At 40.9% G+C, this 17,869-nt stretch overlaps 1 protein-coding gene across 3 annotated transcripts in view; it reads right to left on the bottom strand.

The window, feature by feature from the left end:
• Positions 1-16,613, bottom strand: part of ZHX1 (zinc fingers and homeoboxes 1) — a 52,613-nt gene extending 36,000 nt beyond the window's left edge. For all 3 annotated transcript variants that reach the window (XR_011996520.1, XM_072733980.1, XM_072733979.1), the window contains exons 1-2: positions 16,256-16,613; positions 8,972-9,084 (exon numbers count right to left, since the gene is read on the bottom strand). The gene's annotated coding sequence lies outside the window, so the exon portion shown is untranslated. The remainder of the gene's footprint in view (positions 1-8,971; positions 9,085-16,255) is intronic.
• Between the last annotated feature and the right edge of the window lie 1,256 nt (positions 16,614-17,869).

Raw genomic sequence — 17,869 nt, 5'->3', positions numbered from 1 at the left:
GTCAGAAGCCTTGTTTGTGCATGAGCTGTGATGATCTTTGTCTGCTCTATAGATTACCTTCTCCCTTTAACTTGGCCTGACCTCCTCCTCAATTTATCTTCTAGTCTAGCACTTACCAAATTGTGGCAGAGGAGTGTTACATTTCTATCCCACAACCTATCCATACTCCTGGTCTCCTTACTACAGTGCATCTCATTCTTCCAAGGACCTTCATATCTTCAGTGTAATGCTCTCCCAGCTGAACTATCTTCAGCTGAACTATCTTGGCTGCCTTCTCATTTATTTCTGTAGCCCCTCTGCATACAAAAAGCCTAGAAGTAGGGACTCATTAAATGTTTATTAACTTGAACTAGAATGAACAGGAAAACAGTCCTATGAAACTCAACATACCCCGCCAACTTATGGAAAGAGCCCAAATGTCCATCGACTGATGAATGGACAGGTGGCTCAGCGGCTGAGTGTCTGTCTGCCTTGGGCTCAGGGTATGATCCAGGGGTCCTGGGATTGAGTCCTGCATCAGGCTCCCTGTGGGGAGCCTGCTTCTCTCTCTGCCTATGTCTCTGCCTCTCTCTCTGTGTCTCTAATCAATCAATCAATAAAATCTTTAAAAAAAAAAGATGTGGTATACATATATACAATGGAATATTACTCAGTCATCAAAGAGAATGAAATCTTGCCATTGGCAACAATGTGGACAGAGCCAGAGAGTATTATGCTAAGCAAAATAAGTCCCAGAGAAAGACAAATACCATATGATTTCACTCATATGTGGAATTAAAAAACAAAACAGATGAACATAAGGGAAGGGGAAAAAGAGGGGTAACAAACCATAAGAAACTCTTAACAACAGAGAACAAAGTAAGGGCTGATGGAGGGAGGTGTGTGTAGGATGGGCTGAATGGGTGATGGGGATTAAGGAGGGCACTTGTGACAAGCACTGTTTTTTTGTCTTTATTTTTTAAAAAATATTTCATTTATTTATTCATGAGCGACAGAGAATGAGAGAGAGAGAGAGAGAGGCAGAGAAACAGGCCGAGGGAGAAGCAGGCTCCATGCAGGGAGCCCGACGCGGAACTCAGGTCTCCAGGATCAAGCCCTGGGCTGAAGGTGGCGCTAAACGTTGAGCCACCTGGGCTGCCCCTGTTTTTTGTTTTTAAAGACTTATTTATTCATTCATAAAATACACAGAGGGAGAGGCAGAAACACAGGCACAGGGAGAAGCAGCTCCCTGCAGGGAGCCAATGCAGCACTCCATCCTGTATCCTGGGATCATACCCTGAGCTGAAGGCAGACGCCCAACCCCTTAGCTACCCAGGCGTCCCAAGCACTGGGTTTTGTATTTAAGTGATGAATCACTAAATTCTACACCTGAAACTAATATTAGCATATATGTTCACTATTTAAATAAGAAACTGAAATAAAAAATAAAAGAAACTCAACATGCCCTGAGAACATCACCACAGAGAACAGTAGCAGAAATTCACAAGAATGATTGTGATTTATCAAGAAAAAGTGAATTATGTTTATACAAATACATTTCAGTAATTTTGTATCCAAATACTTAAAATTTTTATGCTACAACAATGAAAGGTAATGTGCTTTGAAGTCTAAACCAAAGAAAAATGAATAAAATGAGTTAAGTGGTCTCCCTTACTCTCTACTCCAAATTAGAACTATTTTCATTTATTAGTCTGATCCTTATTCTCACTGAACTGAGGAGATAAAGTTTACTTCAAAGATTATAAAGCAAAACCCAGGGTGTATGAGGAGATATATTGACTCAGGAAAAGCAGAAACATCTTTAGGAAACAGAACTGTCCAAAGAGAGAATGCCTTGCCTTTGATTTGAAGGTAGGAAGATCCTCTTCACTGGGATTATTCAATTATATACTACATATCCATTTGATGTATCCAAGCAACAGAAGGAAAGTTGGCCTAAATGTCTTTCATTCCCCAATTTCCCATATTATAAAATAAAAAGCATCCACTTAGTAACAATAGTATTTGATTCTCAAAGGTATCATTCCCCACCCCCACCCAGGAAAAAGCCTCTGATTTCTTTTTTTTTTTTTTAATTTTTTTTTTTAATTTTATTTATGTATTATAGTCACAGAGAGAGAGAGAGAGAGAGAGAGGCAGAGATACAGGCAGAGGGAGAAGCAGGCTCCATGCACCGGGAGCCCGATGTGGGATTCGATCCCGGGTCTCCAGGATCGCGCCCTGGGCCAAAGGCAGGCGCCAAACCGCTGCGCCACCCAGGGATCCCAAGCCTCTGATTTCTAAGGTAATATAAAGAAATCACTGATATTTAAAACTATTTCTTAACTGAATATTTTACGCTAAGCTAATGCCATCTCTCCTAGTCATTTCAGTAGGATTTGAACTATTTTGTTCAAGTGCTAGTATAGCTGTTTGATCATTTTTTGGTTATTAGGAACAGGGAATTCCTCAAATAGCCTTAAGTAAGTGGAAGAGTAACAAATGAGCAGTACTCACATTTTTGGCAGTGAGGGAGAATTGTTGAAAGGCAGGGAGTAAGTTATTTTGTAACTGTTATTCTCCTAGAATCTTAGATTATATCGAATTGGGAGTATACTAATAGTTAAAAATCAAAGATAGAAGGTTTTTTTGAAACTACCTTTCCTTAGTGATGGTTTTCAAACTTTTTGTTGTAAGCAGGGGAGCCCTTTCTTCAAACAAAATTCTATGAGAAGCCTTGGGGCAAAATAGATAAAAGAACAGCTATCTGGTTGAAGAAGCAGAGGCTAAACTACTTCCTGACTCCATCCCATGGATCCCACAAACCCTACTTCCATCTCCAATGGGTTCTGAGATGTGTTTGAAAGCCTGTGCTTTAAAAAACTTAAATACTTTCAAGACAATGTATCAGTGTCACTAAAAACCCTTTGCAGCTTAACTGCTGAGCCATGAAATTTGAAAACTAATCTAAAGTAAATTTAATGTGTCCTTCAGCTTGTTTCACTGTGGAAGGCAGGGCTTGGGCACTCAGGGTAGAACAGAGTTGCCAGTACTACTAAGAGATACAAAAGAGAAACTTGAGGACCTCAGGTCCCTTTATTGATCTGGCTCTCTAGGTCTTAGGTTAAGCTGCTTACTTTTCATTTTATCTAGCTTAAAAATAGGAATTTGCTAAATTCACACAGAGAGAGAGAGAGAGAGAGAGAGAGAGAGAGGCAGAGACACAGGCAGAGGGAGAAACAGGCTCCATGCAGGAAGCCTGATGTGGGACTCGATCCTGGGTCTCCAGGATCAGGCCCTGGGCTGAAGGCAGCACTAAACCACTGAGTCCCCCGGGCTGCCCCAATATAAACAAATTTTAAAGTCTTAAATATTTTTTGCTAAAGCCATAAAAAATTACAAAATATTCATAGATTATTTTACAATCTAATGATGTATATGCACCATTGTGTGTTTTCTGTTGAAAGCACTGGTTTTGGCAATATAAACTTAAGCTACTTAAAAGAGAAGCTTTTAAAAAAGATCTTCAGTAATGCAAAAGACTCAAATCTGATTATCTCAGGTATTAAAGATGGCCTCCAGCTCAGGTGACTTTTATACCCAAATACACAGATCCAAGAAACACTCCCCACTTTATTCCTGATACTGTTTACATTTTCCCAACAAAACCAGAGTCACTATATTGTTTAGTATTATTTCTAAGGGAGACTGAGAATTCCCAAGAAACCTCAAGATTTGGTCTAATGGCTCAAGTCTACTATAATGTATATAGCTCAAAAATAGACCAAAGCACAAACAAAGAGATCCTCGGGGTCCTGATTACATAAAGTCATAATTTGGGGGGAAGCAGGGAACTCAGTACAAATACCCCATTTTCATGACAGAAGAAACTCAGGCCCAGAGGAACACATTCACAGAGGAGCTGTGATATAGGCTAAAACCACAGGTTCTAGAGTCTGCTCTGTTACTCAGTGGTTCGGTGCCTGGAAAAGTTACTCAGAATCAACCTCAGTTTTCTCATCTACAAAACCAAGATTCTTCAATTCAACAAATTCATTCAACTATTTGTTGGATGTCAACCATGAGCCAAGCACTGTGTTAGGCACTATAGTAAGGCAATGACCATGATAGATTGCCTCAGGTCTGTCAGTACTAGCAGTTGAGCAAGAAAAACAGGTAGTAAACAATCACTTTAAATAGCTGTGATCAATGCAATGAGAGAGGAAACATCAGGAACTCTATGAGCACACTGTAGGAGGCTTCTAGAAAGGAAACAGAAAGGCTGCCCTGGAAAAAATAAGAATGGTGCTATCCACCTCAGAGGCCTATCAAATAAAATGCTTCACACACGGTAAAACATAGTCGGTGCCCAATTAATGCTATTTTCCAGTCTCTAAAAATTCTTTTGGGAGATGAAGAAATACCATTTATTTAGTATTGTCCTCTCTCTCTCTCTCTCTCTTTCTATCTCTTACAATTTAATCAGCTGACACAAACTGAATGAAAAAGGAGAAAGGATAAAAAGAATAAGAATTTCTTTGGTGTGGTTTCAATTTATCTCCTTTTATCATTAAAGTACAACGGGGCTGAGACACGAAAATTGCCATACAGAAATCACTATTAGCTGACAGGTGAAGGTCAACAAAAAACAGCTCAAAATCAATTAGGGGAACCTTGCACTATTTACCTGTAAAAAGGGGGTAGAGTTCAGTTGCACAACTGAGTAGATAGCTAGGTGGCTTTGCAATTAAAACACAAAGTGAAGACTGCCAAAAAGATAAAAAAATTATACTCTCAATGCATATAGCACTGTAAATATAGTTGAAAGCTATTTTCAGGTAACTTTTCAGTAGAAAAATGGTAAAAACATAACAAAAAACCCCCAACCTGATCAACTATTATATGATTATTTTAAAATGTAATCAAGAGTAATTAAGGAATATAAAAAAAATCGCCTCTCAGCCTTTGACTAAGATCAAGTGTAGGAATATGAAAAAATATTTATCCACTTTTACTGCTAACTTTTTAAAGAATCATAACAAAAATCATAACAAAATTTGCATATTAATTATAAAATAACTGGGAAAATATGTATGCATATGGGCAAAAACTAGATGAGAGTATAAAGAAATGAAATTTTCATATGAGACTATGGGTGAAATTTTTATGTGTGCTATTTACAAATTTTCTTTATTATAACATTGCTTTATTATAAAATACAACAAACAATTTCAAGGCCTTAAAATTGCAAATAGACTAGAATATTCTGATGGTCATTTATCTGGAGCTGGAAACAAAGTTTACTTTCTATTTTTAGGGCAAAAACATGTGCTACATAAAGGTTTTTATCAGGGGAAGCAGAAATCTCTGAGTATGTATAGCATTCGAGTGTATTCCACACACTTTTGGGACCTGCTCCACGGTCTGAGAAGTCAAACTAGTTCTAAGAACCCGCAGGAGCACTCAGAATGTGAGGCATATGCATCTAGGTCAAGTCAATTTCCATGGTTCCATCTACATCCTAGCTCTTCTTCTGAGGGTAAGATACTTCTTAAACAATTCATGATTCTAAACTCATCAAAATAATTTCAACAAAGTTTCTCTACAGAAGAGCATTTAATGAAAGCAAAATTCATTATATCAGGGACAGTTCCAACGGCAGTTCTTACATAGTCAGAAAGAATGTCTACCTAGCTCTCCACTATATATTCCAATTGCCCAGCACATTGCCTATTAAGGCCTCAATAATATTTGTTGGAAAAAAAACCTTTTATAATATATCGGTATCATATATTATAACATTTTACTTCATTAAACACTCTTTTACAGAGGAGTTATAAAGAACAACTGTGCTTACTATATAGTAAATTACTTCCAATGGTGAAATCCTTACTAATAAAATTACCTTAGTCATTAGAATATTAAAACATCTTCCTATATAAAACATTCTATTTATTAAAATATAGCAATGAATATTCAACAAATATTTACTATTATCTATAATTCTGTTGTAACAAATCAGTTTTATGTATGAGTAGTACATGTCTAAATTTGTGGACCGCATAAGAATGAAACAAGGGAAATAAATTCATTCACAGAATTAGTCCTGCAGTCAAATTCAGGAGAAAAATGTTCCTGTAAAAATAGCAAATGTAAATCCGAACTTAGAATCATTATTTTTCTGTTCCTGGAGAAAACTATACTTTAATGGTGTTGTACATCTTTAAATTAAATGTTAAATTTTAGATTAAAAAATAAGTTCTCAATTAATACATTATAAATAGTAGATTGTTTCAAATTCTATGCTTAGTGCTACAAAAAGTCTAAAATTTTTTACGGTTATGCAGACTTGTGATTATACTAAATTTCCATGCCTCTATTTTTTTGTCTGTCTTATACTTCAAATTAAATGATTAACAGACAATAATTTACTTGCCTCGTTAGCCACAAAAGCATATTATATTGGTAAGATTTTATGTGAATAAAAACAACTTTCATACCAAATCTTAATCAAATACGAACACTTAAAAAATAATTATAATTTTTAAGGATTATGTTAGTTTTGATCTGGTACTAGCTAAAAATTGTTCTCAAGGTAGCTAAAATATAAACTGATAAATCCTTTGGGATATGTATTCAGACCTATACTGAGAATTCTTAGAATTCTGTATTTTATTTAGTTTCATTTCTTATTCTCTAAAGTCAGAGTTCTGTTTAGCCAATTGAAAATACTTATTTTTGCATGTTTATATTCAAACTAAAAGTTACAAATCTACCAAAATCACAGAATTCCCGGAATAATAATAGGAATAAAGAATAATGGGGTCAAATTAAAACACAGAATATCCACCATGTTAAAGAAAAAGGTGTCCAAGAAGATACCTTCTTTACTTAAAGAAAGCAAACCCGTTTTGGCCTGTATACACTTTAGGCACTTTTCAAAGCCAAAATGTAAAAATATTTAGAAACAATGGCTAATTTCCTAAAAAAAATTAAATAAGAAATTTGATAACTCAAATTTGTACCCACAGCATATGTTTTTAAGAATTATTACCTAAGAGATAAACCTCAAGAAAATTGCCAAAATGGTCTCAAGATGATCAAAATTCAAGTATGAAGGTGAATACAGACAGAAGTAAATGTGCTAAAAATAGAAGCACCGAAGAAACTTTGGCCAAAAATCAACTAATTTCAGGTCCCTTTGCTAATACTAAACTAAGGCTTAATGGTTTAGAAATTCTATCCTCTTTGCTAATACTAAACTAAGGCTTAATGGTTTAGAAATTCTATCCTCTCTACCTATATTTTTCTACCTGAAAAAGCCAACCTTAATACTGTTAAAGATTAAAAGAAGAATCTAAGCTGGACAGATTTCTCCTGGCAAGCACTGACCCCAGATTTGAGGAGTGAAATGTCTTTTTGTAAGGTTTCTACAACACTAACCACTATCCTGGTTTTTTATCTTCTGCTGGCATGTAGGTAGGTAAGTAACATATTGAGAGTGATACATAAATAAGTACTATAATGAAATCCACTATTTTTGTTATTAAAGTTTATAGTATTGCCCCAAAGTAATTTTTTTTGCTGGTAAAAGTTTTCCCTAACTTTTCCCAAGAAGGTACATTAAATCTTTCACAGACAGTCTAACACAAGAATGCTATTCTTGACTGCCAGTGATATTATCATTGAGAGGCTGAAAAACCATTCGTCTGTCTATTATCATCACCATTTATAAAATAAAATAACTTACATATTTTACTCAGAATATAATCATTCAATTATAAAAAATACTTTGAAATATAATAATAATTAGTATTGGTAATATCAACTTGTAAGGACTCTTAGCAATTTTTTAAAAATGAAAGTTGAACCACCACATTAATAGCTAGAGAATCTGGGGTGCCTGGGTAGCTCAGGCAGTTAAGCATTCAACTTTTGGTTTCGGCTCAGGTCACGATCTCAGGGTGATGGGATCAGGCCCCAGTTTGGGCTCCATACTCAGCTGGGAGTCGGCTTGAAGATTATCTCCCTCTGTGTGTACCCATGCGCCTACTCTCTCTCTCTCTCTAAAATACATAAATAGGGATTCCTGGGTGGCTCAGTGGTTTAGCGCCTGCCTTTGGCCCAGGGTGGGATCCTGCAGTCCCGGAATAGAGTCCCACGTCGGGCTCCCTGCATGGACCCTGCTTCTCCCTCTGCCTGTGTCTCTGCTTCTTTCTTTCTGTGTGTATCTCATGAATAAATAAATAAAATAAAAAAATAAAAATAAAAAAATAAAATACATAAATAAATCTTTAAAAAATCCTTCTTGGTACTTTCTAGAATTATCTAAAATAACAACAGGACTAAAGTGTAAATATTTCAACACTATAGTATGTGATCTAATGTTTCTTATGAAAGCCAATTTATGTCAGTTAAATAAAATATAAAAGTAATTAGGTACAAATATATTCAGATATTTAAATACTGCCATGCTTAACCTAAAACTAAGTACTTAATCACCAATATCTTAACTTTTAGAATTATAATTATTAGTAGACTATATACTGGAAATATATTTTCAGGAGTTGTTCTCTGAAGTCTTGAAGAATTTTTCTGGATATAGGCAAAAAAACAGTAAAATTTCTAGATCAATTTTCCCACACTAAAGTTATCTGCCCTCATGATCTTCATTTGTCTTGTTTACCACTGTTACCACAGCACTGAATATAGTGCCTGACAGTGTATTTCAACAAATATTAATTGAAAAATTAATGATTAATATACCACATAGATTTATCATGAACTGTGATGCTGTTTCCTTTGAAATTAAAGCAGCCAGTACTCCTATATTTTTAAAGTTTGAAAGCACATTTCTTAACAGTATCAAGACTGAGTCTGCTGCTTTTTTAAGGAAAGCTTTTAAGAGGTTAGCCAAATATAGTGTCATGGGATCTAAAGTGAACATATTCAGAATTTGAGTTTTATCATACTCAATCAATGAAATACATACTTGCCATAGCTTCTTCAGCATTCTGTTCTTTGACACGGACGGTGTCCCTTCAAATTAGGTGTTTAGCTCAGGCCATCATTACCAACAGGTCTGAAGTACCTATCTGCCATTTCCTAAAAAAAAAAATAATAATATCACTTTATTATCCTAGATATAATACGGTCTTAGGACTTTAAAGTTTATGCCTTGATTTTTAAAAAATAAACGTAATTTTGGAAAAAAATTTAATTTCCTCATAGAAATTGTAAAGGAAGCATTTAACTGTCAAACCCAATTTTACTAAGAAATACAAAATTTAAAACATTCTCAAAAACTGGATTTATATTATATAAAACAACCAGATACTATTTTCACTATTATGTTATTTTCAATAAAAATTTCCAAAATGTGAATGGATATATGCAAGCTGTAATATAAAAGGAGAGATGAAGAAATTGGGAACTGTAAAATATTAGACCCATAACAAAAGTTATGAAAGATAATTTAGTTAAACTAAGAGGTGGGAGAAAGTGTATGTTTGTATGTTTACACATAAACCCACTGATATCTGTATCCTGTTTACAATGCATTAATTGGAATGCAGTGGTTATTAACCCTGGCAACAAGACAATATAACTTAACTAGCGGTACTCTACCCCAAAGCATGTATTATCTAGTAGAATGACCTGTGTTTATTTCATTTTTACAAGAAACTACTACCAGATGGCTTTTCAATCCGTGTGTTGTAAGCATTAGACCATACAATCAAACTGAAGATCATTTACCAAAAACTGAGATATGTGTCCAAAATTCTTGGGACATATTATTCAGAGTATTTAACCCAATCAGGAAAACGTAACAAAAACTGTAACTGCTTCTCTTAATAAATAATAGTAAATGGCACTTTTGAAGAGTCAAAGCATTTTAGCTGTTGTTCTTTAAGCACTGAAACTCCATAAACCAAGCGAATAAATATTAAGGAAGATGATTTCTTCCAAATACCTTATCCTTTGATTCTTTTATTATATACATGTTCATGAAGAGGCTCTTAAGAAATAAAGTAAATACACCAACCCTTTAGTAAGATACCTCTAGATTAAGTTAAAGCTTAGGCTGAATAGTTACACTATTTTCATGAAAAGCAAAAGAGCATTTTCCTGGTAGGCCCAGTAGAGCATCCTGCTCTCTGCAGCCTGGGATTCTACAGTTTCATTTCCTGGTATCTCCTTGTTTGGAAGCTCCTTAGCTATCCATCCACAGGATGTGGACTAGAAGAGAAGATAGGAAACAGCTGCCAAAGAGGGGAAGTTATTTTCCAAAATGAATTATTAATATTATAGGAAATTGGTAACCTATTTGAATCCATTCTTGAATCACACAGTAATTGCAAGACATTTTACCGAATGAGAGTCTCTTGAGAAGAGCTGCTGAGACATTGCAAGGGCACAAGGCAACTAGAAGAGCAACAAAGCAGCTCCTTGATACTTCTGGATGAAAAGTATACTTGCCCGATGTTATTTTAGCTCTTGACGCTGGGGTTATTTTTAAATACTTCTAACTCAAAGTATCTTTTAAGATTTTATTTTTTTTTTTTATTTTTATTTTTTTTTAAATTTTTTTTTTTTATTTATGATAGTCACACAGAGAGAGAGAGGCAGAGACACAGGCAGAGGGAGAAGCAGGCTCCATGCACCGGGAGCCCGATGTGGGACTCGATCCCGAGTCTCCAGGATCGCGCCCTGGGCCAAAGGCAGGCGCCAAACCGCTGCGCCACCCAGGGATCCCTCTTTTAAGATTTTAATATTAGAATGAACTTCAAAAATTACAGAAGTCATCTCAGCTATATACATTATATAGTAAAACAGAGGAGTTGTTTTGGCAGAAGATGGGACTGTAAATAAAGATGAAGACCTTGGGCTTTGGAACCAAGACTGCATGGGTTCAAATCTCAGCTCTGTCACTTACTAGCTGGGTGGTCTTAAACAAGTGACTTAGCTTATGTTATTGCCCACTCATCTCAAGTGGGACTCTAATAACGTGTTTAAAATAACCCATGTAAAGCTTGTAGACTTAGTAAGTCCACAATTAGATTTTTCTCTTTTAAAATATTTTATTTATTTATTCATGGTAGGCACAGAGAGAGAGAGAGAGACAGAGACATAGGCAGAGGGAGAAGCAGGCTCCCTGCAAAGAGCTGGATGCAGGACTTGATCCCAGACCCTTGGGTTAACACCCTGAGCCAAAGGCAAACACTCAACTGCTGAGCCACCCGGGTGTCCCCACAACTAGATTTTTCTGACTTTTATTTAAGGTATTAGCTTTAAGTTATACAACAAAGGAAGTCTTTACATAAACTTTGCTAAATGTTGAGACATTATAAAATATTTTAAAGGTCTGGGCAACAATCAATCAATTTTATTTTCCACTTCATACTTTTGAGCATATTAAGCAACACTAGAACAAGTTGGCTTTAACAGGTAGGCATTAAGCAATCATAATTTACACCCCCCCACCCCAACATACACATACTTTCTCTGACCTTAGCTTCAAGGAGAATCATTAATGCATAACACATTTTAAAATGTGTTTCATAGAACTAACAAAGCTCTGATACAAATCATCTTATTGTAGTTATGAAGAAAAATTGTTCCCTCCTCACCATACCCTCACTTAAAAATTTTTTTTTGTTTAAATTCAATTTGCCAACATATAGTATAACAGTGTTCATCCCATCAAGTGCCATCCTCAGTGCCTGTCACCCAGTTACCCCATCTCCCCACCCAGCACCCCTTCCACAACCCTTTGTTTCCCAGAGTTAGGAGTCTCTCATGGTTTGTCTCCCTCTCTGACTTATCCCCACTCAATTTCCCTCCTTTCTCTTATAATCCCTTTCACTATTTTTAATATTCCCCAAATGAATGAGGCCATATAATGTTTGTCCTTCTCTGATTGACTTACTTCACTCAGCCTAATACCCTCTAGTTCATCTATGCTGAAGCAAATGGTGGGTATTCATCCTTCCTGATGGCTGAGTAACATTCCATTGTATATATACCACATCTTCTTTATTGATTCATCTGTCAAAAGACATCATGGCTCCTTCCATAGTTTGGCTATTGTGGACACTGCTGCTATGAACATTGGGGTGCAGGTGTCCCAGCATTTCACTACATCGGTATCTTTGGGGTAAATACTCAGTAGTGCAATTACCATTCCCTCACTTTCAAATACAGCCCATGTCCAGCAAAGTTTTAACAAACTTCTTTTTGACAATATTAGAAGTTAAAAGGGAATAGATTTTGTATAGAAGAAAAACATAATTATTGAGTGAAATGCTTAGAAATATAAAAATCAGAATTTCTATCTCCTTTCATTCCTCACAATAACCCAAAAAACAGAAAGGCCATCGGGAAGGAGGAAAAGGGGAGTCAGAAATCCTATGGGAAATATGAAATCACTAAGATTTAATGACAAAGTTCTTTTGTTTAAAAATAATATGTATATGGTTCCTACTTCAATGATTTTTTAGATAGGCTTTGAGAATATTATTTTTTAAAAATCTAAATCTAAAAACTCAAAACAAAAATCCTGCATAAAATTTTGACAGCTTTGGGTATCTGGGTGACTCAGTTGGCTGAGTGACACTTGGTCTTGGCTCAGGTCTTGATCTCGGGTTGTGACTTCAAGCCCCCACGTTGGGCTCCACGCTGAGTATGGAGACTACTTAAAAAAAAAAAGAAAGTAAAAAATTTTGACTGTCTTGAATAAATGTCATTCTTAACCTACTCATAAAAATTTATTTTCTGGGACACCTGGGTGGCTTAGTAGTTGAGCGTCTGCCTTTGGCTCAGGGTGTGATCCCAGGTCCCACATCAGGGTCCCTGCATGGAGTCTGCTTCTCCCTCTGCCTATGCCTCTGCCTCTCTCTGTGTCTCTCATGAATAAATAAATAAAATCTTAAAAAAAAACACTTTTTTTCCAAAGTATATCATCATATTTGTTTCAATCAAAGGAATTAAAGACCATCTTAATACCTCTTGAATACACCATAGGATATGGATTATATAAGCTGCAAAGATTATGTACCCCTTAAGACCCAAACTTGGCAACTATATAAAAATTTACATAAACATTTACTTAAAAATTAACTGTATGAAATACAGATCCCCAAAATGTAAATTCAAATGTATTTTTATTAGTAATCTAAATTAGCAGCTTCAGCCATTCAAATTTGGTTACTCACAACCACAAATATATCAGAGCAACAGGAGACAATAAGATAGATCAGTAATATTGTAGAAGCATTGGCTATTATTCAAAGGCTAGCATCACAGCTTTTTTTCCCCCCTCAATTAAATGTAGTTTAAATTACCTTTGAGATTACATAGGATGATTTGGAAGGATTTTAATTTAGAAGAAATTTAGATGTAAAAGTGGATGTGTTACACTGGCTATAGGGCAACAGATATTTCCAAACACCTCCCTAAATTAATGAATATGATATTAGATTCAAACCTAGCTTAGGCACTGAAGTTTTAACACTGCTAATGTTCAAATAAGTAGAGTCTCTTGAGCCCACATCCACAATGATGCAATGTATATAAAAAGATTATTTCCTCAGCTACATTTGTAATCATTTTAGTAATGTTAAGAGTAATTCTATTTAAATATAAAGCCATGATTCACAGCAAATTAAGTCTCAAATAACCCATTTTTGTGCCAAATTAACAGTATAAGAAAGAAAATATAAATACACTAAAATATCACCTTTCAATCTTAATGTAAGTTATAAAAGGGAGAAAATCTTCAACATGAAGCACCTCACCTACGCTGTTAAGGTCACTAATAAAATAACTGTTAAACTTTATTCATATTTATTTTTAAAAACCTTGCAAGTATCACCAAAGGTGAAATAATTGCTACATCATTCATGAACTGTCCTCCAAATCCAGTGAAATAATAAGCTCGCTATAAGGGAAAGACATCTACTATTAATGAGTACAAGCACAGCACAAGCACATTTATGTTTTCAGCCTTAGCATATTTTCAAACCATCTGGCATCAATGCTACTCTGGTTCATCCAGCCTAGTCTGTTCAGAATTGAATACAAAACTAGAGCTACATGCACTTTGGGGAAACCAAAGAATAGCTCACATGTATAATAATGCTCTAAATGTGCAGCTCTCAACTAGTTTACACTTGAAATGTGTTTGAGAAGACATTTCTATGAAAGACATTAAAGCTCTTTTAAAAATACTAGAATGGTTCAAGAAATCTGTATGAATCATAGCTGTCATCAGGTACCCAAGTCTTACTTGATTTTTTTTCTCATTTTAATTCTGATCATTACGTAAAGCATTTGAAGAGGTACTTCTACAAAAGACTCACTCTTAAGTGAAATGCTATCATTTCTATATTGAACGAACCCAACACTTTACATTTTACTTTGCGTAAAATTAGTTAGCTTCGCCCTAATGCTTGGAGTAAGGAGAGACAGATTAGGACGAAAAAATATTCATGAGGGCCCTTTTACATCCTGTTATGCATTATTGTCTTTGGCAGCACCCACATTTCTTTTGCCTGAAATCAAGAGTCAGAATTGCTCCTTAAGAACATCGTTTAAACTCTATGGATATACTAAGGCCGTGTGAAAACCAACTCCCGTTCATCCTCACTGACGGCATAAAAACATAACGACTTTTGGGGGGATAATTTCTCAGAAACAAGGACAATCCACGTAACACCGTGTAAGACAAGTTAAAGCTTCCAGACAAAGACTGAGATGCAATGACCAACACCAACAAGTCTAACGGTGCACTACCGGAGGGAAGGCGCGCACGCACACACGCACACACACTCCAAACCCACGAACAGGCACTAGTCCTGGAGGGAAAGCTGCTGCTTCCTCCCTGTGAACTCTATTTCCCAATCCTGTTTTTTTCCTCCCTTTTCTGTTATATTCTCAACCTCCAAGAGAATTGCTTTTTCAAGTGACATGCAATCCCCACCTAATCACATTACAAACTATCAGCCTTTTTTTTTTACACCCCCCTCCCCGCCCCTTAAAGATGAGCTCCTTCTGTTTTCAGCTCGGGGTGGGGGGGGGGGGGGTGACGACAGAACAGCGCTGTAGGATCCGCACTCTGCCCAGCTCTGCACCGCACTCCTCGACCCCCCCGCCCCAGTCTCTCCCCGGAGCCGGGTCACAGCTGGCCGCTCCGCTCAGCGCTACAACCTAAACTCAGGATATCCAACGGAGCCTTCTCTTCCAGTGGGGGTTCTGCTCTCTCCTTACTGTTACCTACAGGGGGGAGAGGTGGAGGGAGGTGCACGGAACAAAGAATTCCAAGTCCCTCTACCCACAACTTCAGGGTAAACCCCCAGGGGAAGGGCATCATCCGCCCGGGCTCCTCGTGCCCTCAGCCCCGCGCCTTGTCCCCTCGCACCCCCTCCGCAGCCCCTCCTCCCTCGCCGAGACTGCGAGGCTGTTCCCGTTAGGCCCCGAGGCTCGGGCGAGTGCCCGGTGGGGCCTCCCTCGTCTCCCTCCTGCACGGGGACGGGGACCGCTTCCATTCTCTTGAATGAACTTCGGAGTGCCAGTCGGCCTCTAAACGGAAGAGAGCTCGTCGGGACTCGACTCCGAGTCTTGCCCCCCAGGGGCGGGCACGGCCTGGCCCCGAGATGGGCGCCGAGCCTTCCGTCAAGTGGGGGGCAGCCCTCCCGCGGCGCGCTGCCCGGGGGCTCCGACGCCGACTGCGCTCAGCTCCGCAAGGGGGGCTCCGCTAGGGGGGCTCCGCTCGCCGCCCCGGGGGCAGCACCCACCAGCCGGCGCGCGCCCCCGCGGGGCGGGCCTCCCGACCTCCGCCAGGACCCTCCCCGCGCCCCGCGGCGCCCCCCCCCGCCCCGGCGGCCGCGTCTTCACTCCGCTCCAGTCCCAAGTTGCTCGGTGCTCCCGTAAGAACGGGGGCTGACATGACTCCTCCTCCCAGAGCCCCCCGCCAGCTCCCTCCACGGCCGCAGACACCCCGAGGGCGCGAGGGAACCTCAGGGGCCGTCCCTCGGCGGCGACTCCCCGAGGCCGGCAGGCAGGCGGGGTCCCTCCCCCTCGGGCGCCCCGCGCCGCGTCCTCCTCGCCAGCCGCCGCCGCCGCCGCCGCCGCCACCGCCGGCGCGCGGAGCCCCCGGGGTCCCTGCCCCGGAGCCGCCTTCCCCCGGCCGACCCGCGCTGCCGGTTCCCCGCGCCCCCCCCCCGCGGCCCCCCGGGCGTCCCGGCCCGCTGGTCCCGGAGCCCGCTCGCGCCGCTACCTGCAGGGGCCGCCGCGCCTCTCAGCGCCCCGCCGCCGCCATCTTGCATTTCAAACCGGCTGCACTTTTCAGGGAGTCAACTCTGACCTGTGAACCCTACACCCGGAACCGCTCGGCGGGCCGGCACACGGCCTCGGCAGCTCGGCGGGCCCCGCGGAGCGCGGAGGGTCGGGGGGTGGGGGTGCGAGGCGAGGCGCGCGCCCCGGCGGCCGACCGGGGGCGGGGAGGGAGGGAAGGAGCCGGCCGAGGCGGGGCCCTCCCGCGCGCACGCCGTCCCCGCGCGCCCCCACCCCGCTCCGCGCCGGGCTCTCGGCTCCCGGACCCCGCGGCTCCCCTGGGGTCCGACCCCGGCCTCTACCCTCAGGATTGGCGCACTGGGAGGTAGGGCGCCGCCCCGCCCCTCTGTCAACAGAAGCCCCGCCCCTTGCCCGCGCTGGCCCCGCCCCCTGTCAGCAGGAGACCCGCCTTCTCCGGATCGCGGAGCGGCCCCGCCCCTTGCCCGCGGTGGCCCCGCCCCCTGTCAGCAGAAGGCCCGCCCTCTCCGGATCGCGGAGCGGCCCCGCCCCCTGGTCGCGCTGGCCCCGCCCCCTGGTCGCGCTGGCCCCGCCCCCTGTCAGCAGAAGGGCCGCCTTCTCCGGATCGCGGAGCGGCCCCGCCCCTTGCGCTATCAGCAGAAGCCTCGTCTTAACTCGGGTCGGTTCCCTCCTCCTGTCACTTGTGGGCCCGCCCTCTGGGCGCTCCGCCTTGCTACTGTCACCGCCGGACCTCAAGGAACGCCCCTTGTCAGCGTAAGCCCCGTCTCCCGGGCCCGTCCGCCCAAGCCCCGCCCCCTCATCGGAATCCCCGCCCACTGTCAAAAAGAAGCCCCGCCTGGCCGAGGCCGGGCTGGATCCCAGCCCGAAGCCCCACCTTCTGTCAACCTCCGCCCCGCCTCTTCTCGCCTCCGGGTCCCCACTCCACCACAAACCGCAGCTCCACCCGCTGACACCCAAAGTTCAGTTCAGCCTCACTTCCAACTGTCGTTGACGGAGCCACCCTTTGCTCCCCTGGAACCCTCCTTTCCCCTCTTACGAGCCGCTCTGCTGAAAGGCTTCCTTTTCCAGCCGAGCTCTTCAAACCCGGACAGCTTCCATGTGCACTAGTCCTGCAGAGAGGGGGGCCAGCCAAGCACCCAGGCTTTGGGAAAAACCGAACGGCGTCACCGCCCCTCCTCACCACCCCTCCACCATCACTTTCAAAATTATGAAACGTGCAAACCAAAGGGATGAGAGATGTTTCACTCTCCAAGCCGCTCTGCACAGATTCATGAGCCTGGACGCTGGACCCTCTGTGCTTTGACAGCAATGCTTCCCTGAGCCACATTAATCCTAAAACGTGCAGTTGCTTAAAGTGAAAGCCTGATTGTGGAAATCAATGTACACCAGCTTCTTTATTTGTATGTTTCGTCTTAGAATCCTAGAACTTGGGGAAGCAGAAGCAAGCAAAGCTTGATGATCTTACAAGCAGAGGTACTCAACCCTACCATACTCAACATCCCCGTATTTACAACATAAATGTAACACCACTTCACTCTCCTAGAGTTAAATTCACAGATAATGTAAACTACACAAATAA

This window comes from Vulpes vulpes, chromosome 13, assembly GCF_048418805.1.
Source record: "Vulpes vulpes isolate BD-2025 chromosome 13, VulVul3, whole genome shotgun sequence".
Classification (NCBI taxonomy): Eukaryota; Metazoa; Chordata; class Mammalia; order Carnivora; family Canidae; genus Vulpes; species Vulpes vulpes.
The sequence above is the reverse complement of the archived record's forward strand: the minus strand, read 5'-3'. Positions and strand labels throughout refer to the sequence as shown.